Source organism: Zophobas morio, unplaced genomic scaffold, assembly GCF_036711695.1.
Source record: "Zophobas morio isolate AGI-343-1 ecotype UQ-CSIRO unplaced genomic scaffold, CSIRO_AGI_Zmor_V1 ptg000026l, whole genome shotgun sequence".
Taxonomy (NCBI): domain Eukaryota; kingdom Metazoa; phylum Arthropoda; class Insecta; order Coleoptera; family Tenebrionidae; genus Zophobas; species Zophobas morio.
Window position 1 is genome coordinate 11,997,011 of NW_026972131.1, and position 24,353 is coordinate 12,021,363.

The 24,353-nt window shown below is 28.4% G+C and overlaps 1 protein-coding gene across 1 annotated transcript in view; it reads left to right on the top strand.

The window, feature by feature from the left end:
* Positions 1-5,560: 5,560 nt before the first annotated feature.
* Positions 5,561-24,353, top strand: part of LOC135136269 (guanylate cyclase 32E) — a 130,914-nt gene continuing 112,121 nt past the window's right edge. The window contains exon 1 of the mRNA XM_064065477.1: positions 5,561-5,656. The gene's annotated coding sequence lies outside the window, so the exon portion shown is untranslated. The remainder of the gene's footprint in view (positions 5,657-24,353) is intronic.

The window sequence follows — 24,353 nt, forward strand, 5'->3', positions numbered from 1 at the left end:
ATTTTTCAGTTTTTCTATTCTTCAATTTTCAGATTTTCCAATTTTTAAATTTTAGATTTCTGAATTTTTCAGATTTTCGATTTTTTGGCATGTCAGTAATAATAATTTATAGATTTATGACTAACAGAACAAAATTTACACAAAAATGTTACACAAAAAAAGTTGACGATTCTATAATTTTTCGATTTTACAATTTTTGGGTTTTCTATTTTTTCGATTTTTAAGTTTCTACATTTTTAGTTTGTCAGTGTTTCAATTTTTCCAGTTTTCATTTTAAATTGTATCATAACAATTATAATTTTTAAAATTACGTATTCACTTTTTCAATTTTACGGTTTTAGAATTTTTGGGTTTTCCAATTTTTCAATTTATTAATTGTTTCCATTTTTTAAGTTTTTTCGATTTTTAGTTCTTCAATGTTTCAATCTCTCGTTTCTTCAGTGCTTTTTGAGTTTTGCAATTTTTAATTTTTTAAAAATAAAAAAATTAAAAACACGTCCAAAGCATAAAATGGAAACTTTGAAAAATGTAAAAAAATTAAATCAAGAACTTGAAAAATTAAAAAAAAAGAAAAACTGATAAACCGAAAGACTAAAAATTGACAAACTTAAAAATCGAAAGTGTAAAATCGAGAAAAATTCCCTTTTTATTTCGATTTTTCAATTTTCAGTATTGTAAAATCCAACTATTGAAATATTGGATAATTGAGAAATCAAAAAATTGCAAAATGAAAAATTTAAAAATCGGAAAACCCAGGAATTGAAAAACCAAAGATTAAAAATTAGAAAAATTGAATGAACCAAAAATTATCAAATCGAAAGAAACATTGGAAAAATAAAGAAAATGGAAGAACGAAAAATTGTGATATAAAATCGAGGAAATCAAAATTAAAAAATTCGGAAAGTGAAAAATAAAAATCAAGAAAAATTAAGGAATCGAAAACATGAAACGAAAAAATCTGATATCAACAAATTGTAAAATCGCAGAAAAATTCCGAAAATTTATAAGATTTGTTTTTGTATATTTCCAAATTTTCGGGAAAATAGAGTGAGTCATTCTTGATTTTAATCAGTAGAATAAATTTCCTCATTGATTAATTTTTTTTAGTCACCCTATGTAAGTAATTCTAAGATCTATAATTGAATCGTTTCATTTTTCAATTTTTCGATTTTTAAATTCTCCGACATTTCAGTTTTTCGAATTTCGTAAATTTTGGATTTTTCAATTTTTGTATTCGATTTTTCGACTTTTCGATTTTTCAGTTTTACGATTTTGGCTTTTGACTTATTTCGATTTCTCCATGGTTTAGTTTTTGAATTTTTCGATTTTTCAATTTACCAATTTTTCGTCATCTCAGTTTTTGAATTTTTCAAATTCTTAATTTTTCAGTTTTTCTATTCTTCAATTTTCAGATTTTCCAATTTTTAAATTTTCGATTTTTTGGTATGTCAGTAATATGTAATAATTTATAGATTTATGACTAACAGAACAAAATTTCCGAAGGAGATAAATGTTGCACAAAAAAAGTTGACGATTCTATAATTTTTCGATTTTACAATTTTTGGGTTTTCTATTTTTTCGATTTTTAAGTTTCTACATTTTTAGTTTGTCAGTGTTTCAATTTTTCCAGTTTTCATTTTAAATTGTATCATAACAATTATAATTTTTAAAATTACGTATTCACTTTTTCAATTTTACGGTTTTAGAATTTTTGGGTTTTCCAATTTTTCAATTTATTAATTGTTTCCATTTTTTAAGTTTTTTCGATTTTTAGTTCTTCAATGTTTCAATCTCTCGTTTCTTCAGTGCTTTTTGAGTTTTGCAATTTTTAATTTTTTAAAAATAAAAAAATTAAAAACACGTCCAAAGCATAAAATGGAAACTTTGAAAAATGTACAAAAATTAAATCAAGAACTTGAAAAATTAAAAAAAAAGAAAAACTGATAAACCGAAAGACTAAAAATTGACAAACATAAAAATCGAAAGTGTAAAATCGAGAAAAATTCCCCTTTTATTTCGAATTTTCAATTTTCAGTATTGTAAAATCCAACTATTGAAATATTGGATAATTGAGAAATCAAAAAATTGCAAAATGAAAAATTAAAAAATCGGAAAACCGAGGAATTGAAAAATCAAAGAATTATCAAATCGAAAGAAACATTGATAAAATAAAGAAAACGAAAGAACGAAAAATTGTGATTTAAAATCGAGGAAATCAAAATTAAAAAATTCGGAAAGTGAAAAATAAAAATAAAGAAAAATTAAGGAAACGAAAACCTGAAAATTTGGAAGCCGAGAAATTGGAAAAATGAAAAATTATGAAACCAAAATAATGAAAACTGAAAAATTAAAGAAAATGAAAAAACGAAAAAATGTGATATCAACAAATTGTAAAATCGCAGAAAAATTCCGAAAATTTATAAGATTTGTTTTGGTATATTTCCAAATTTTCGGGAAAGTAAAGTGAGGCATTCTTGATTTTAATCAGTAGAATAAATTTCCTCATTGATTAATTTTTTTTAGTCACCCTATGTAAGTAATTCTAAGATCTATAAGTGAATCGTTTCATTTGTCAATTTTTCGATTTTTAAATTCTCCGACATTTCAGTTTTTCGAATTTCGTAAATTTTGGATTTTTCAATTTACCAATTTTTCGTCATCTTAGTTTTGGAATTTTTCAAATTCTTAATTTTTCAGTTTTTCTATTCTTCAATTTTCAGATTTTCCAATTTTTAAATTTTAGATTTCTGAATTTTTAAGATTCTCGATTTTTTGGTTTGTCAGTAATAATAATTCATAGATTTATGACTAACAGAACAAAATTTCCGAAGGAGATAAATGTTACACAAAAAAGTTGACGATTCTATAATTTTTCGATTTTACAATTTTTGGGTTTTCTATTTTTTCGATTTTTAAGTTTCTACATTTTTAGTTTGTCAGTGTTTCAATTTTTCCAGTTTTCATTTTAAATTGTATCGTAACAATTATAATTTTTAAAATTATGTATTCACGTTTTCAATTTTACGGTTTTAGAATTTTTGGGTTTTCCAATTTTTCAATTTATTAATTGTTTCCATTTTTTAAGTTTTTTCGATTTTTAGTTCTTCAATGTTTCAATCTCTCGTTTCTTCAGTGCTTTTTGAGTTTTGCAATTTTTAATTTTTTAAAAATAAAAAAATTAAAAACACGTCCAAAGCATAAAATGGAAACTTTGAAAAATGTAAAAAAATTAAATCAAGAACTTGAAAAATTAAAAAAAAAAGAAAAACTGATAAACCGAAAGACTAAAAATTGACAAACTTAAAAATCGAAAGTGTAAAATCGAGAAAAATTCCCTTTTATTTCGATTTTTCAATTTTCAGTATTGTAAAATCCAACTATTGAAATATTGGATAATTGAGAAATCAAAAAATTGCAAAATGAAAAATTTAAAAATCGGAAAACCGAGGAATTGAAAAATCAAAGATTAAAAATTAGAAAAATTGAATGAACCAAAAATCATCAAATCGAAAGAAACATTGAAAAAATAAAGAAAATGGAAGAACGAAAAATTGTGATATAAAATCGAGGAAATCAAAATTAAAAAATTCGGAAAGTAAAAAATAAAAATCAAGAAAAATTAAGGAATCGAAAACTAAAAATTAAAGAAAATGAAAAAACCAAAAAATCTGATATCAACAAATTGTAAAATCGCAGAAAAATTCCGAAAATTTATAAGATTTGTTTTGGTATATTTCCAAATTTTCGGGAAAGTAGAGTGAGGCATTCTTGATTTTAATCAGTAGAATAAATTTCCTCATTGATTAATTTTTTTTAGTCACCCTATGTAAGTAATTCTAAGATCTATAATTGAATCGTTTCATTTTTCAATTTTTCGATTTTTAAATTCTCCGACATTTCAGTTTTTCGAATTTCGTAAATTTTGGATTTTTCAATTTTTGTATTCGATTTTTCGACTTCGGTTTTAGATTTTTCGATTTTTCAGTTTTACGATTTTGGCTTTTGACTTATTTCGATTTCTCCATGGTTTAGTTTTTGAATTTTTCGATTTTTCAATTTACCAATTTTTCGTCATCTCAGTTTTGGAATTTTTCAAATTCTTAACTTTTCAGTTTTTCTATTCTTCAATTTTCAGATTTTCCAATTTTTAAATTTTAGATTTCTGAATTTTTAAGATTTTCGATTTTTTGGTATGTCAGTAATATGTAATAATTTATAGATTTATGACTAACAGAACAAAATTTCCGAAGGAGATAAATGTTGCACAAAAAAAGTTGACGATTCTATAATTTTTCGATTTTACAATTTTTGGGTTTTCTATTTTTTCGATTTTTAAGTTTCTACATTTTTAGTGTGTCAATGTTGCAATTTTTCCAGTTTTCATTTTAAATTGTATCATAACAATTATAATTTTTAAAATTATGTATTCACTTTTTCAATTTTACGGTTTTAGAATTTTTGGGGTTTCCAATTTTTCGATTAAATTCGTTTTTTCTTCTTTCCAATTGTTCGAATCATTTCTTAGATTTTTAGTTTTTTCGATTATTAGTCACTGTTTCGGTGTTTCGTTTCCTCATTCTTCAATTTGCAATTGCGTATTTTCACTTTGCTACAACATTTATTTCTTATTTCTGAAAAAGAAAAATGAAGGAACGGGGCTAAATTTAACATTTTCCTACAGAATCTTTTATAAGCAAACAGTAATTATGTAAAATAAAAACTCAACTCATTGTACTTCAGGGGCGAGGGAAGTTCTGTGGAAACAACTTTCAACCAATTTTTTTAGAAGTGTTTACGTAGTATCAATGAATTAACGAATAGAATAAATCATTTTATGGATTAAATTATAAATTTTCCGAAATTTTAGGATTACAGTATTGTTATTTTCGGCCAACTGTATATATCAAAATTGACATATTCTGGTAAATCACTTCGAAAATACCATCATCTTAGCGAAAAATCAAAAATTATAAAAACGATCTACTTCTCAAATAAATACATAAATTGTAAATCAAACAAATGAAACAACTTAAACTTTGTTAGAAGTTTTAGCAAAAATTTATGCGTGAATTTAAAAAGTTTAAATGGGTTGTGGCACTATTGACCCACACACTTGTCTCCAAAGTCCAACAATAAGTTATTTAATAGTGTTTGCTGACCACGAAAATCCAGCCCGACTGGGAAAATGGAAACACGAATTTTTTGCGCCACGTTATTAAATTTAATGTTTGTGTTTAAAAATACATGATGTAACTACACATTAAACAAACAAGTCGAAAGTAAATAAACCCAACGCACGTAATAACAAACCCATAATAAAAATAAATAATATTCAACTCATTCAGCTTCCACAAATATCAAATAAAATGTAATCGAGAAACCGCATTAAAAACAAACTAACGCAAAATAAATCAAAAAACAAAACGACGCCACCGATTTTAGTCACAGAATCAACTCTTTAGAAAGTTGTGCGCACTCCAACGAATTTTTTTCTATTATCAGCGCCGCGAAACGACGGCGAGCGCCTTTTAGCGCCAGTATGTTCCAATCCTTCGTCGGTCGTTGACGCGTTTTTGTAGAAGACTTCCGCCACGTGGACGCACTAAGTTCAAGTTTCGCTAAAAAACATCACCGCAATTTTTTATACAAAACAAAGGTAGGTCTGCACTTTCTTCGCACATCGCAAAATGCCACAACGACGAATTTGTTATTATTAAACACGCCGTTCCAGTTCTGTCGGATGGTACTTTCTTCGATTTGATGGTATTTAGACTCCCATCACCTGGTAGAGAGTGACAAGCGAGCCACTCTCATTATAAAATTTTCGGCTTATTAATCTGTTTGGTTTTGAAAACGCTCAAATATTTACACCGCGGATCGTGCGTGATAAATCTCGGAAAAGTGAAAGTCGTATTATGTTTAATTCGAAATGGATTGAGTCAGTCGAAGAAACGGGTATTTGTTCTAAGGAGGCGGAAAAAATTTGAAGAGATTTTTTAATTAGTTGGAGCTTTCAAAGCCGAAATGATTGATTCGGGTTTATTGAGCTAAGACGATGCCTTTAGCTGATTGGGATACAAATCCCGATTTAACGAGCGCCGGCACAAGGGATAAACAATGATTTAATTAAATGCAGACGAATCTAATTAACAACACGACTTCAAATTTCGAAATTTTTGTAACAACTAAAGAAAAAAATCGGAAACTGTGACACCTGTGTGTGTTTTTCGGAACCGCATAAACCGCAAGCAAACACCAGAACAACCCGAGATAAACCGCAATAATTTACGCGAAGTGCTTAAAATAGCCGTTATGGATTAGCCATAATCCTCATTATTCGGTTTTTAAAAATCCGACCTAAAAGTTCTTCGACCGACCTATTAATATCCAACACGGTTAATCTAAATTATAAACAACATTGTAAAAAATTTACTAGGCAATTAGTACGTTTTTAATTTATTGCTCATATTTTTATTCCACCGCTATAAAACTCTAGTAGAAGATGGATGAAAGCATAGCGCTGTATTTAGATCAAAAAGAAATTAGCTTGTTATGTGCCCGGAAATTCCAGCGTCTTTGGAATACTTTCTTGTTCATTTTGTTTATCGTTTCAGGCGTTAACACTCGCAGTCACTGCTTAAATTTAACTTTGATAATCGCCTGTATTTCGATAAAATTCAAAGGTGGGTAATAAAACCGAAAAATAGCAGCTGCTCTTCGCTAATGGCAACAACTTTCTCTTTTGGATTTCGGCTTTTGATTTTTTCCTGCTGAAATTATTAATCATAATTAACATCGGCTGTCGGTTTAAATTAATTTCGGAGTGTTACCATATGTCTGAACGAGTGAAAACATCGGCTAGACAACAATACGTTTATGGCATTTTAAATATATGCAAACACACCTCGAAACTAAGAGTGCGAATTTTGTAAAGTTTTATTTCGTGGTTTTCAGGTTGGAAAGGTGAGATTAAAATCGGAGGTGCTTTGAATGAGATATTTGTTGTTTTGTTTTGATGTCTTTGAATTTACTCTGTAGGAAGAAAAAGTGGCAGCAAATGTCAAAGTTGAGCAAGTTCTAAAAACGCAATTTTATAGTATTGAGTGTTTTCCGGTTAAAGAGAATTCCCTGTCAAAATTCAACTTATTGTGAGTTCGTAAATTTGCATTCTGAAATCAAGATGGAAATCACGACTGAAAATAATAAAGGAAGTTTTGAATTACTAAGTCGAAATTTCACGTTAATAAGTGAGAATTTGTGAGTTGATGTTGACAGATTAAAATGTTTCAGAACGGTTACAGTTTTTAAATAACAAAATTATTAAGTTGAAAGTTCGAATTAACTGCAAACTTCAAATTATAATTTATTCTTAGGGGAAGACTATCCACAATTCGACACTAATTCTCAGTCGATTGAACCCACTTTAACCATTTTTTGGAAATTTTTTGAAAATTTTGAATTCACTTATCGTGTTTAGAACCGTTTTTTACACCTTTTTTTGGAAAATTTTCGAAAATTTTGAATCCACATTTCGTGTTTATTGGAACAGATATCGTGACGGCGATTTCAGATTTGTGACAAGTGGAGAATTATCTAAAATTTGACACCAATTTTCAATGGATTGAACAAATTTTAACCATTTTGTTTTTTTAATTTTTGGAAATTTTGAATTTACTTTTTGTGCTTATTGGAATAGATTTCGTGACGGCGATTTCAGATATATAATTGGTGGAAAATTATCTACAAATTGACACCAATTGTCGGTCCATTGCACCAATTTTAATCATTTTTTTGGAAATTTTTTGAAAATTTTGAATTCACCTTTCGTGTCTATTGGAACAGATATCGTGATGGCGATTGCAGATTTATAATTGGTGGAAAATTATCTATGATTTAACACCAATTTTCGGTCGTTTGAACCAATGTTAACAATTTTTTGGAAATTTTTGGAAAATTTTGAATTCAGTTTTCGTGTTTATTGGAACAGATAGCGTGACGGCGATTTCAGATTTGTGACTAGCCGAAAATTATCATCAATTTGACACCAATTTTCGGTCGATTGAACCAATTTTAACCATTTTTTTGGAAAATTTTTGAAAAATTTTTTTCAATGTTCCTGTTTATCGCAACAGATATCGTGACGGGGATTTAAAGTTTGTAAATAGCGGTTGATTATCTACGATTTGACACAAACTTTCAGTCGATTGAACCAATTTTAACCACTTTTTTGGAAAATTTTTGAAAATTTAGATCTCAATTTTCGTGATTATTGGAACAGATATTGTGACGCTGATTTAAGATCAGTAACTAGCGGAAGGTTATCCACAATTTGACAACAATTTTCGATGTATTGAACCAATTTTAACCGTTTTTTTGGAATTTTTTTGAAAATCGTGAGTTCACTTGTGTTTATTACAACCGAAATCGTGACGGCGATTTCAGAATTGTAACTAGCGCCAGATTATCCACAATTTGACACCAATTTTGGGTCCATTGCTTCGATTTTAATCATTTTTTGAAAAATTTTTGAAAATTTTGAATTCACTTTTTGTGTTTATTGGAACAGATATCGTGACGGCAATTTCATATTTGAAACCGGGGGAAGATTATCTATAAATTTACAACAATTTTCCGTCGATTGGACCAATTTTAACCATTTTTTTTGGAAAATTTTGGAAAATTTTGAATTCGTGAGTTCACGTTTATTCGTGTTTATTAGAACAAATATCGTAACGGCGTTGTCAGATTTGTAACTATCGGAAGACTGTTAACAATTTGACAAGAATTTTCGGTCCATTTTACCAATTTTAAAAATTTTTTTGGAAATTTTTTGAAAATTTTAAATTCAATTTTCGTGTTTATTGGAACAGATATCGTAACGGCGATTTCATATTTGTAACTAGCGGAAGGTGGTCAACAATTTGACACCAGTTTTCGATCCATTGTAGCAATTTTAATCATTTTTTTGGAAATTTTTTCAAAATTTTGAATTCACTTTTCGTGCTTATTGGAAGCAGATATCGTGATGGCGATTTCAGATTCATAATTGGTGGAAAATTATCCACAATTTGACACTAATTTTCCGTCAATTGAACCAATTTGAACTATTTTTTTGGAAAATTTTTGAAAATTTTGAATTCACTTTTCGTGCTTATTCGAACAGATATTGTGACGGCGATTTCAGATTTATAATTGGTGGAAAATTACCTACAATTTTACACAAATTTTCAGTGGATTGAACGAATTTTAACCATTTTCTTGGAAAATTTTTAAAAATTTAATCTCAATTTTTGTGACTTTTGGAACAGATATTGTGAGGGTGATTTTAGATTCGTAACTAGCGGAAGATTATCCACAATTTGAAACCAATTTTCGGTGTATTGAACCAATTTTAACCGTTTTTTTTTGAAAATTTTTTGAAAATTTTATGTTCACTTGTCATGTTTATTAAAACTGAAATCGTGACGGCGATTTCAGATTTGTAACTAGCGGATAATTGTCAACAATTTGACACCAATTTTCGGTCGATTAAACCAATTTTAACCATTTTTTTGGAAATTTTTTGAAAATTTTGAATTCTTTTTTCGTGTTTATTGAAACAGATATCGTGACGACGATTTCAGATTTGTAACCAGGGGAAGATTATCTACAATTTGACAGCAATTTTCCGTCGATTGAACCTATTTGAACAATTTTTTTGGAAAATTTTTTAAAATTTTGAATTCAATTTTCATGTTAACTGGAACAGATATCGTGACGACAATTTCAGATTAGTAACTAACAGAAGATTATCCACAATTTGACAATAGTTTTCCGTCGATAGAACCAATTTTAATAATTTTTTGGAAATTTTTTGAAAATTTTAAATTAACTTTTCGTGTTTATTGGAACAGATATCGTAACGGCGATTTCATATTTGTAACTAGCGGAAGGTGGTCAACAATTTGACACCGGTTTTCGGTCGATTAAACCAATTTTAACCACCTTTTTTTGAAAATTTTTGAAAATTTTGAATTCACTTTCCGCATTTATTAGAACAGGTATTGTGACGGAGATTTCAGATTTATAACCAGGGGAAGATTATCTACAATTTGACACCAATTTTCGGTCCATTGTAGCAATTTTGATAATTTTTTTTGAAATTTTTTCAAAATTTTGAATTCACTTTTCGTGATTATTGAAAGCGGATATCGTGACGGCGATTTCAGATTCATAATTGGTGGAAAATTATCCACAATTTGACACTAACTTTTCGTCAATTGAACCAATATGAACTATTTTTTTGGAAAATTTTTGAAAATTTTGAATTCGCTTTTCGTGGTTATTGGAACAGATATTTTCACGGCTATTTCAGATTTATAATTGGTGGAAAATTACCTACAATTTGACACAAATTTTCAGTAAATTGAACCAATTTTAACCATTTTTTTGGAAAATTTTTGAAAATTTTGATTTCACTTTTCATATTTATTGGAACAGATACAGTGACGACGATTTCAGAATTGTAACTAGCGCAAGATTTTCTACAATTTGACACCAATTTTCGGTCTATTGAACCAACTTTAACCATTTTTTGGAAATTTTGATCTCACTTTTCGTGCTTATTGGAACAGATCTCGTGACGGCGATTTCAGATTTACAATTGGTGAAAAATTATCTACAATCTAACACCAATTTTCGGTCGATTGAACCAATTTTAACCATTTTTTTGGAAAATTTTGGAAAATTTTGAATTCACTTTCCGTGTTTTTTAGAACAGATATAGTGACGTCGTTTTCAGATTTATAACCAGGGGAAGATTATCTGCAATTTGACACCAATTTTCGGTCCAATGCACCAATTTTAATAATTTTTTTGGAAATTTTTTGAAAATTTTGAATTCTTTTTTCGTGGTTTTTGAAACAGATATCGTGACGACGATTTCAGATTTGTAACCAGGGGAAGATTATCTACACTTTGACAGCAATTTTCCGTCGATTGAACCAATTTGAACAATTTTTTTGGAAAATTTTTGAAAATTTTGAATTCTCTTTGCATGTTAACTGGAACAGATATCGTGACGACAATTTCAGATTAGTAACTAACAGAAGATTATCTACAATTTGACAACAGTTTTCCGTCGATTGAATCAATTTTAACCATTTTTTCGTAAAATTTTGAATTCACTTTTCGTGTTTATTGGAACTGATAGCGTGACGACGATTTCGGATTCGTAATTAACCGAAGATTGTCTACATTTTAACACCAATTCGCAGTCGATTAAGCCCACTTTAACCCTTTTTTTGAAAAAATTTTGAAAAATATAGTCTCACTTTTTACGGTTGTTTCAATAGATGTGGTGACGTTGATTTTGGATTAGTAATTAGGGGAAGGTTATCTACAATTCGACACTAATTCTCGGTCGATTGAACCCACTTCAACCATTTTTTTGTAAAAATTTTGAAAGCTGTGGACTCACTTTTCACATATGTTAAAATAGATATCGTGAGGGCGATTTCATATTCGTAATAAGGGAAAAATTGTCTATAATTTGTCACCAATCTTGAGTCGATTGAACCCACTTCAGCCATTTTTTTGGAAAAATGTTGTAAATTTTGGACTCTCTTTTCACATATATTAAAGTAAATATCGTGACGGCGATTTCTGATTCGTAATAAGTGGAAAATTATCTAAAATTTGACACCATGTGTGGGTCGATTGAACTCACTTTAACCATTTTTTCGGAAAAATTTTGAAAATTCGAGTGTCACTTTACACCTATATTTCAATAGGTGTTATAACGGCAATTTCGGATTCGTAATTAGGGAAGAATTATCTACAATTTGACACCAAATCTGAGTCGATCGAACCCAATTCAAGCCATTTTTTTTGGAAATATATTGGAAACTGTGGACTTTCTTTTCAAATATATTAAAGCAGATATCGTGAGAGCGATTTCGTATTCGTAATGAGGGGAAAATTGTCTATAATTTGACACCAATCCTGAGTCGATTGAGCTCACTTCAACCATTTTTTTGGAAAAATTTTGGAAACTGTGGACTCACTTTTCACATATATTAAAATAGATATCGTGGCGGCGATTTCGAATTCGTAATAAGGGAAAGATTATCTATCATTTGACACCAAGTCTGAGTCGATTGAACCCACTTTAACCATTTTTTTGGTAAATTTTTGGAAATTTTGATTTCACTTTTCGTGTTTATTGGAAGAGATATCACGACGGCGATTTCAGATCTGTAACTAGCCGAAGATTATCAACAATTTAACACCCATTTTCGATCAATTGAACCAATTTTTACAATTTTTGTGAACAATTTTTGAAAATTTTGAATTCAATTTTCTGTTTACCGCAACAGATATCCCGACGGCGATTTCAGGTTTATAAATAGCGGAAGATTATCTACAATTTGACACAAATTTTCGGTAAATTGAACCAATTTTAACCACCTTTTTGGAAATTTTTTGAAAATTTTGAATTCACTTTTCGGTTTTATTGGAAGAGATATCGTGATGGCAATTTCAGATTTGTAACTAGCGGAAGATTATCAACAATTTAACACCAATTTTCGGTCGATTGAACCAATTTTAACCATTTTTTTGGGAAATTTTTTGAAAATTTTGATTTCACTTTTCGTGTTTATTGGAACAGATATCACGACGGCGATTTCAGGTTTGTAAATAGCGGAAGATTATCTACAATTTGACACAAATTTTTGGTCAATTGAACCAATTTTAACCATTTTTTGGGAATTTTTTTGAAAATTTTGAATTCACTTTTCGGGTTTATTGAAACAGATATCGTGATGGCAATTTCAGGTTGCTACCTAGCGGGAGATTATCTACAATTTGACACCAATTTTCGGTCGATTGAACCAATTTTAACCATTTTTTTGGGAAATTTTTGGAAATTTTGAATTCACTTTTCGTGTTTATTGGACCAGATATCGTGGCGGCGATTTGAGATTTGTAACTAGCGGAAGATTATTAACAATTTAACACCAATTTTCGGTCAATTGAACCAATTTTAACCAAATTTTTGGAAAATTTTTGAAAACTTTGAATTCCCATTTCGTGTTTATTGGAACAGATATCACGACGGCGATTTCAGATTTGTAACTTGCGGAAGATTATCCACAATTTAACACCAGTTTTCAGTCAATTGAACCAATTTTTACCATTTTTTTTTGAAAAATTTTGAATTCGAATTTCCTATTTATCCCAACAGATATACCGACAGCGATTTCAGGTTTTTATTAGCGGATGATTATCTAGAATTTGACACCAATTTTCGGTCAATTGAATTAATTTTAACCACCTTTTTGGAAATTTTTTGAAAAGTTTGAATTCACTTTTCGGGTTTATTGGAACAGATATCGTGATGGCAATTTCAGTTTTGTAACAAGCGGAAGATGATTAACAATTTGACACTAATTTTCAGTCGATTGAACCAATTTTAGCTATATTTTTGGAAAATTTTTGAAAATTTTGAAGTCAATTTTCCTGTTTATCGCAACAGATATCCTGAAGGCGATTTCAAGTTTGTAAATAGCGGATGATTATTTACAATTTAACACCAATTTACGATCAATCGAATTAATGTTAACCATTTTTTGTAGATTTTTTGAAAATTTTGAATTTCAATTTTCGTGTTTATTGGAACAGATATCGTCATGACGATTTCAGATATGTTTCTAGCGGAAGATTATCAACAATTTACACCGATTTTCGAACGATTGAACGAATTTTAACAATTTTTTTTGGAAAATTTTTGAAAATTTTGAATTCACTTTTCGTGTTTATGGGAATAGTAATCGTGACGGCGATTTTAGATTTGTAACTAACGGAAGATTATCTACAATTTGACACCAATTTTAGGTCGGTTGAACCAATTTTAAACACTTTTTTGGAAAATTTTTGAAAATTTTCAATTGGCTTTTCCTATTTATTGGAACAGATGTAGTGACGGCGATTTCAGATTTGTAACTGGCCGAAGACTATCATCAATTTAACACTAGTTTTCGGTCGATAGAACCAATTTTAACCATTTTCTTGGAAATTTTTGGAAAATTTTAAATTCACTTTTCGTGTTTATTGGAACTGATAGCGTAACGGCGATTTCGGATTCGTAATTAACGGAAGATTGTTTACAATTTAACACCAATTCGCATTCGATTAAACCCAATTTAACCCTTTTTTTGGAAAAATTTTGAAAAGTATAGTCTCACTTTTCACGGTTGTTTCAATAGATGTCGTCACGTTGATTTTGGATTAGCAATTAGGGGAAAATTATCTACAATTCGACACTAATTCTCAGTCTGTTGAACCCACTTTGACGATTTTTTTGGAAAAATTTTGAAAATTTGGAACTTACTTTTCACGGTTATTTAAATAGATGTCGTGACGTTGATTTTGGACTAGCAATTAGGGGAAGATTATCTGCAATTCAACACTAATTCTCACTCGATTGAACTCACTTTGACAATTTTTTTGAAAATGTTTTGAAAATTCGAGGCTCAATTTTCACGTATACTTCAATAGATGTCGTGACCCTGATTTTGGATTAGTAATTAGGGGAAGATTATTTACAATTTGACAGTCGATTGAACCCACTTTAACCATTTTTTTTTTAATTTTGAAAAATATAGACTCACTTTTCACGGTTATTTAAATAGATTTCGTGACGTTGATTTTGGATTAGTAATTAGGAGTAGAATATCTACAATTTGACACCGTTTCGCAATCGATTGAACCCATTTTAACAATTTTTTTAAAAAAATTGATATACCTGAAACTCACTTTTCACGTTTATTTGAATAGATCTCGTGAGGGTATAATAAGTAAGTTAAAATTTTAACTTAACTTCATGAGATTATAATTTATATTTTTTACTTTACTTCACACACAAAAAAAAACGGACAAGCTTGGATGTAGCAAACTTACCTCGGAAAATTAATTTCAATTTACAAAACATCGCTCAAAAAGAAAGTTTCTAAAGTTGTCAAAGACTTGAGTCTCTTTTGTATTTAGTTCTTAAGAACTGATTAAATCAGTGCATCGTATGCACAAGTACACTACTCAAATATTTTGTCCTGAAAAGAGAATTGAATCTTTGTGTTCAGAAACTCAGACATTATATTGTCGACATTTAAAAATAATCAGAATTCGTTTGATGTTCTCAATTTATAAAGTTATTATCGACTTGGCAAATTTTACTAGATGAAATTTACGACATTCGAACCGTCGTCTCCATCGACTGCTCACTTGCTCCAATACGTTCCCACTATTTTCGCCATATTTTCGCCACATTTCAATAAAAAATTCAACTCCGTCGTCTCACAACCGCAACACATAGTTATCACGATCCCCGAAATCAAATTCCATTGATTGTCGTCCTTCAAAAGTCGAACACGACTTCTCCCCCTCGGTATAAATTTTATTTCGCCGAATTATCCTGAAAACAAATACGATTTGTTTTTTCTATTTTATCTCAATCCCCTTACAACAATATTGACACAAATAACAGACTGAAAGAAGCCCCCAAATCGCGAAACATTTACAACAGTCGCACTATTTGAATCCCAAAGGGGCGAATTTCTGCACTTCGTGGCGCCCTGGTTGCATAAAATATGGAGCATCAAATCGTATTCAGTTATAATTTAATCCCATCTCGCACCCTTTTTCTTATGGATGTGACAATCCAATTTGGGCTTTTTGCATTTACGAGTTGCAGCTTCGTCAGACGCGAGTCTCGCAAGTTCTCGTAAGTTTAAGCACAATGGAGCTTTATTTTTAGCCCGGATTTATGTGGTGGAAGTTGCGGTCATGCACGATAAGAGTTCGAGGTGTATCAATGCGAAAATCAACAAAGAATTCTTTGAATTACCCGCATGCGTCAAGTCGGAGGTGTAAGGCGTTAATTTAATTGTGGAAACTCGGGCCGGTTTCTAAATGGGTTTTTAGAAAAAAAAAAAGCCGGGGCTTTAATTTCCTGAGAAATAGTAGGTGTTGATCTGGACGTTCTAATTAAATATTCGCTGCGGTAGTAAATTTCGTATCTGGTAACATAACAAGCTCGCTATCAAATCAAATAATGATAATTTTTATGCTTCCGTTCGACCAAAATTATATTTGGCAGGAGCCCAAACTTTGTGTTGTAGTAATATACACATTTCTTTACTGTCGGGGAAAAAATGCTTTGTTGAAAACTTGCAAAGCGAAATTGAATTACTCGGTTCCTTCAAAATGGGAGTTTATTTTCCTGGAATGGTATAAATTGTGAGAACTGATGTAGAGTTTGTTCTACTTTGGTATATTAATGTCACTCATAAATCACGGGATTGTCGATATTTTGTTTTATCACGTAAAACAAAGTCTGAGTTGAGTTTTGTGGAAAAAAAGAATGAATAATAGAAATAGAGTAGATACATTAGGAAAATCTGCGTAAGCAGTTATTGTGGCGCTTTTTCTTCTTGATGGTGCTATTTTTTCAAACGTGAAATAGACAAACGAGGAACTGTAACCTCTGAGGAAGACGAATTAGCGCCTAATTTAATTAGAGTAAAGGTTTAAGTCCGGATGTGGGTTTAGGGGATTATGCAACCATCAAAACACCGTTTCTTACGTGGGCAAGATCTAAGTTAGTTAACTCGTATTTCAAGATAAAAAGTGGTTAGAATTTTATTTAATAAAGCTAGTAAGCTGCAATTTCGGAAACTAAGTACAAATTTCAAATTAATTAATTCCGGGTTAATTAATTAAGTGAAATTATGATTTAATTATTTAAAATTACAACATAATTAGCTAGTTTTAAATTAATAAAATAATTAATGTATTAAATGGAAATTTGTGAAAATTATTGAGTCCGATTTTGTCACAATTAATAAAATTCGGAAATCAATAAGTTAAAATCTTCTTTAAATTAATTTAATTTAATTAACACTTTTCCGAATTAATTAATTTTTGGTCTAAATTTTGGTTTGATTAAGTTGAAACTTTAAACTTCAAGGAAATTAGACAGAGTTTTAAATTTTGATTAAAAAATACTAATTTCGTGTTAATAATAGTAATTAGGTTTAATTAACTTATAATTTCTAAATAACTAATCAAAATTTGAAGCCAATACTTTGAAAATTTAAAGCAGAATGAGTAATGGGATTTTCGATTTTCAATCCCTAAAATATAATTCCAAGTTAATTAATTAAGAGTCAAAATTTGAGTAGAATTAAATTGAATTTCTTACTCAATTAACTTTAAACTTCAATAAAATTAGTCAGTTTTACATGAATAACATATAATTTGTGAAAAAAAATTCTAATCTAGGATTAATAATTTGATTTAATTAAGTCAAAAATTTCTAGCTAACTTTTGAAAATGTAAAGTTAATACGTTGAAAATTTAAGCGGCAATAAGTAATAGGGTTTTTGAGTAACTAGGTTGACATTTACAATTCCTAAAACATAATTTCAAGTTAATTAATTAATTAAGATGCAAAATTCTAGTCTAATTAAGTTAAAACTATTGCTTAATTAACTTTAGACTTCGGGAAAATTACCAATTTTTAAATGAATAAAATAAAAATTTAAACAAAAAACATCCTAGTTTCGGATTAGTATTTCGGCTTAATTAATTTAAAATTTGTAGATAAGTAATCAAATTTCCATATATTTAATTTGTTGAATTTTCGAGGTTCAATTAATTTCACCACAATTAATAACAAATTTTCTAAAAATGAGTTAAATTTCGGAGTAAATTAAATTAAAATTTTGATGCAGTAAATCGTAATTTTGAAGATAAATAATTCGGTTTTCAATTATAAATTTCTTTAAATTTTCTATAAATTTCAAAATTATAACCTCGATGTTCGAGTTAGTTAGCTGAAATTTTAAATTATCTACTCAAAATTTAGAATAATTTAAATATAAATTACGAAATATCAATCCGTAAAAGCAGAAATTTTTAGTCAATAACTAACTGAATTTACAAATAATTAACTAGAAATTTGGGACCAAGAATTCAAATTTCGAAGTAAATTAGTTGTTGAAGTTGAATTTCAAGCTAATTAATTAAAATTTCAAGACAAAGTCCAAATTTCAAGAGAAAAGTGGAAATTTTAATAAATTAAATGGAAATTTGGACATAATTGGGTCGAAATTTTCTCATAATTAAGTCAAATACTGAAATACTGAAATCAATCGATTGAAATTTTCGTTAAATTATCCCAAATTTCAAAATTTTAACCTCGATATTCTAGTCAATTTGACGAACTTTTGTATAATCTACTCAAAATTCAGATAAATTAAGTAGAAATTAGGAAATAATAAGTCCCTATACGCAGAAATGTTCAGACAATAACTACTTGAATGGTGAAATAATTAACTAGAAATTTGGAGACAAGAAATCAAATTTCGAAAATAGTTAATGCCGCCGAATTTTAAGCCAATTAATTAAAATTAAGAGGCAATAACTCGAAATTTTAAGAGAAAAGTGGAAGTTGTAATCAATTAAATGGAAATTTGGAGAAAATTGAGTCGAAATTTTCTCAAAATCAAGTCAAATTCTAAAATCAATCAAATAAAATTTTAGTTAAATTGTCTCAAATTTCACAATTTTTAACCTCCATATTCTAGTTAATTGGATGAAATTTTGTACAATCTACTAAAAATTTAGATCAGTTAAGTAGAAATTACGAAATAATAAGTTCCTATAAATAAAAATATTCAGACAATAACTAATTGAATGGTGAAATAATTAATTAGAAATTTGGAGACAAAAAATCAAATTTCGAAGTTAAGAAGTTAAAAACTTGAGTTGTTGAAGTCGAATTTCAAACTAATTATTAATTAAAATTTCAAACCAATAAGTCGAAGTTTTAAGAAAGAAATCAATCAATAAAAATTTTCGTGAAATTATCTCAAATTTTTAAAGTTTTAAGCTCGATCTTCTAGTTCATTAAATGAAATTTTGCATAATCTACTCTAAATTTAGATAAATTAACTACAAATTACGAAATAATATGTACAAAGAAGTAAAAATATTTAGCCAATAACTAATTGAATCGTCAACTAATTAATTAGCAATTTGGAGACAAGAAATCAAAATTCGAATTAAAGAAGTGAGAAGCCTGAGTTCTTAAAGTCGAATTCTAAACTAATTAATTAAAATGTCGAGACAATAAGTCCAAATTTCAAGAGAAAATTGGAAATTTTAATAAATTAAATCGAAATTTGGACATAATTGGGTCGAAATTTTCTCATAATTAAGTCAAATACTGAAATACTGAAATCAATTGATTGAAATTTTCGTTAAGTTATCCCAAATTTCAAAATTTTAACCTCCATATTCTAGTTAATTGGACGAAATTTTGTATAATCTACTCAAAATTTAGATAAATTAAGTAGAAATTACGAAATAATAAGTCCCTGTAAGTAGAAATGTTCAGACAATAACTACTTGAATGGTGAAATAATTAACTAGAAATTTGGAGACAATAAATCAAATTTCGAAAATAGTTAATGAGGCCGAATTTTAAGCTAATTAATTAAAATTAAGAGGCAATAAGTCGAAATTTTAAGAGAAAATGTGGAAGTTGTAATCAATTAAATGGAAATTTGGAGAAAATTGAGTCGAAATTTTCTCAAAATTAAGTCAAATTCTGAAATCAATCAAATAAAATTTTAATTAAATTATCTCAAATTTCAAAATTTTAACCTCCATATTCTAGTTAATTGGATGAAATTTTGTACAATCTACTCAAAGTTTAGATAAATTAAGTAGAAATTACGAAATAATAAGTCTCTATAAGTAGAAATGACGCCGAATTTTAAGCTAATTAATTGAAATTTAGAGGCAATAATTCGAAATTTTAAGAGAAAAGGTGGAAGTTGTAATCAATTAAATGGAAATTTGGAGAAAATTTAGTCGAAATTTTTTCAAAATTAAGTCAAATTCTGAAATCAATCAAATAAAATTTTAGTTAAATTATTTCAAATTTCAAAATTTTAACCTCCATATTCGAGTTAATTGGATGAAATTTTGTACAATCTACTCAAAATTTAGATCAATTAACTAGAAATTACGAAATAATAACTCCCTATAAGTAGAAATGACACCGAATTTTAAACTAATTAATTGAAATTAAGAGGCAATAAGTCGAAATTTTAAGAGAAAAAGTGGAAATTTTCTCATAGTTAAGTCAAATTCTGAAATCAATCAATTAAAATTTTCATTAAATTATCTGAAATTTATATATTTCAACCTCGATATTCTAGTTAATTAGAAGAAATTTTGTATAATCTACTTAAAATTTAAATAAATTATGTAAAAAGAACTAAATAATAAATCCGTAAAAACAGAAATTTTTAGTCAATAACTAATTGAGTTGTCAACTAATTAACTAGAAATTTGGGTACAAGAAATCAAATTTCCAAGTAAATAAGTTAAAAGTTTGAGTTGTTGAAGCCGAATTTGAAGTTGATTAATTAAAATTTCGAAGCAATAATTGGAAATTTTAAGAAAAAACGTAAAATTTCAATTAATTAAATGGAAGCTTAGAGAAAATTGAGTCGAAATTTTCTCATAATCAAGTGGAAATATTAGTAAAATAAATGGAAATTTGGAGATGATTGAGTCGAAATTTTTTCATAATTAAGTCTAATTCTGAATCAATCAATTGAAATTTTTGTAAAATTCTCTCAAATTTCAAAATTTTAACCCCGATATCCTAGTTAATTACATGTAATTTTGTATAATCTACTTAAAATTAAAATAAATTAAGTAAAAACGACTAAATAATAAATCCGTAAAAACAGAAATTTTTAGTCAATAACTAATTGAGTTGTCAACTAATTAACTAGAAATTTGGGTACAAGAAATCAAATTTCCAAGTAAATAAGTTAAAAGTTTGAGTTGTTGAAGTCGAATTTCAAACTGATTAATTAAAATTTCGAGGTAATAATTAGAAATTTTAAGAAAAAACGTAAAATTTTAATTAATTAAATGGAAACTTAGAGAAAATTGAGTCGAAATTTTCTCATAATTATGTGGAGATATTAGTAAATTAAATGAAAATTTGGAAATAATTGAGTCGAAATTTTTTCATAATTAAGTCTAATTCTGAATCAATCAATTGAAATTTTTGAAAAATTCTGTCAAATTTCAAAATTTTAACCTGGATATCCTAGTTAATTACATGTAATTTTGTATAATCTACTTAAAATTAAAATAAATTAAGTAAAAACGACTAAATAATAAATCCGTAAAAACAGAAATTTTTAGTCAATAACTAATTGAGTTGTCAACTAATTAACTAGAAATTTGGGTACAAGAAATCAAATTTCCAAGTAAATAAGTTAAAAGTTTGATTTGTTGAAATCGAATTTCAAGCTGATTAATTAAAATTTCGAGGCAATAATTGGAAATTTAAAAAAAAAACGTAAAATTTTAATTAAATAAATGGAAGCTTAGAGAAAATTAAGTCTAAATTTTCTCATAATTAAGTGGAAATATTAGTAAAATAAATGGAAATTTAGAGATAATTGAGTCGAATTTTTTTCATTATTAAGTCTAATTCTGAATCAATCAATTGAAATTTTTGTAAAATTCTATCAAATTTCAAAATTTTAACCTCGATATCCTAGTTAATTAGATGGAATTTTGTATAATCTACTTAAAATTTAAATAAATTATGTAAAAACAACTAAATAATAAATCCGTGAAAACAGAAATTTTTAGTCAATAACTAATTGAGTTGTCAACTAATTAACTAGAAATTTGGGTACAAGAAATCAAATTTCCAAGTCAATAAGTTAAAAGTTTGAGTTGTTGAAGCCGAATTTGAAGTTGATTAATTAAAATTTCGATGCAATAATTGGAAATTTTAAGAAAAAAAGTAAAATTTTAATTAAGTAAATGGAAGCTTAGAGAAAATTGAGTCGAAATTTTCTCATAATTACGTGTAAATATTAGTAAATTAAATGGAAATTTGGAGATAATTGAGTCGAAATGTTTTCATAATTAAGTCTAATTTTGAATCAATCAATTGAAATTTTTGTAAAATTCTCTCAAATTTCAAAATTTTAACCTCGAGATCCTAGTTAATTAGATGGAATTTTGTATAATCTACTTACAATTTAAATAAATTAAGTAAAAACGACTAAATAATAAATCCGTAAAAACAGAAATTTTTAGTCAATAACTAATTGAGTTGGCAACTAATTAACTAGAAATTTGGCTACAAGAAATCAAATTTCCAAGTAAATAAGTTAAAAGTTTGAGTTGTTGAAGTCGAACTTCAAGCTAATTAATTAAAATTTCGAGGCAATTAGTCGAAATTTTAGGAGAAAAAGTGAGCATTTGAATCAATCAAATGGAAGTTTGGAAGTAATTGAACCGAAATTTTCTCATAATTAAGTTAAATTCTGAAATCAATCAGTTACAATTTTCGTTAAATTATCTTAAATTTCAAAATTTTAACCTCGATATTCGAGATAATTAGATGAAATTTTGTGTAATCTACTTAAAATTTACTTAAATTAAGTAAAAATTACGAAAGAATAAGTCCGTAGAAGTAGAAATGTTTAAGTTAAAAGCTTGAGTTGTTGAAGTTAAAGCAATTAATTAAAATTTCGAATCAATACAATAATTGAATCGAAATTTTCTTATATTTAAGCCAAATTCTGAAAAAAAAAACAATTAAAATTTTGAACTAAACTCTCGAAAATTAAGAAATCGAGATATTAGATCTAAACTTCAAGATAAAACTAATGAAGTTGGAATTCGGTGATATTAAATCGAAACTTCAAGAAAATTAAGTAGAAATTTAGAGTCAACTTGGTGAATTTTTGCATTAATTAAAATTATGGATTTTAGTCAATTAATGAGTTGGAATTTTAAGTAAATTCAAATTTTTTCCGATAAACAAATAATCAATGTAATCCAGAGTTGTCTCTCGAATTTCAGAAATAAATTATAATTTTCGTTTGTATAAAATGTATATAAATCCACACCGAACTAGAAAAAACCCCATCAAGCAGTTGCAGTGTGGGCAATAAAGTTAATGACGACAGAAACGTCGAATAAAAGTCATCTCAGGATAAATGAGGGTTGAATAATTACCACCGAAGCGCTTTGCAATTCAATTAAAAATTATGAAGTGTAAAAATTGCACATCTATTAAAACCGGCATTAGCATGTCGCGAGCGATATAGGGGCACTCATTATCAAACAGCGTTAAAAAGTAGAACATTAACTTTTATTATCGCTATCCAGTGCAATAAAAGCTAGTCCTTTTACAGCAACGTACTCACTTTTAGCACAAAGCTCTGTGAAACTTAACTCGCTTAATCCCCGTCAGACTCACTTTAAGGTGGACTCCTCACGATACATAAAATCGTAATAAATTAATTAGATATGCCGCGCTTATCTGCTGCTCTACAATACCGTGTCCTGTCCCATGCGGGTTCTAAAATTAGAAATCTAACTCGCCGAGAATCGTAAACACAAATTAAAATGCAGGTGTAGTAACACACAGTGTCCCGTTAATTCCGGAAAATAATGCGCTTGGTAGTACGTCATAGCGGCCTTGAACCGACTAATCGGGGCCGAGTTTTTCACAAATGGTGCATCCTCGCAGAAAGGGACACTCCATTTAACTCGACCGTGATGAATCGATTTGTAATTAAATACCGTTCAATTCATTCGAACTAATTAACATAGCTCCTCGGCCCTTAGGGCCGACGTAATAAATCGGTGTCTAACTAGACAACCAGGCGTTCCCAGAAGTTCCTGGTGACGTGGTAATCCACCACTAATCCAATTTAAACCGATCTTACTTCTCCTTGTTAGAAATGTCCCAGTTGTTTGTAAATCAAATTTTAGAGAGCACAAAATTCCAGAGGTTCTTCCTCCGCACTAAATCGTTTTTGCGATATGTCACCGACTAAATATCAGGAATCTCCTTAATTAGATTCCCGGGAATATTACGTTTCTTACTTTTGTTAATGTGGTAGCGACGCAAAAGTCCAGGGGCGAGTTCAGGGTTGATTCAAACTTCCAGACATACCTACAGTTTGAATATTATTAGTTTTTGCGTGGGTGGACTGAACACAAATTAAAACACCTGGGGCTATAAGTTTTTAGCCGCTTTGTTGTGTACACGTCTCGCTCGCTGCGCGAGCTTTGCGTACACAATATTATCAATAATTAACGGTGTTTACGTAACTTACATTACAAGAACTGAAATTGTGCCTGCTATTATTATTAATAGCTCGAGTTACCGGCGAACTTTGTATTGAAATAGTGTTCCGACCGAGCTAATTTAACACCAAACAATTAATCAAGCACGTCGCCACCAACGA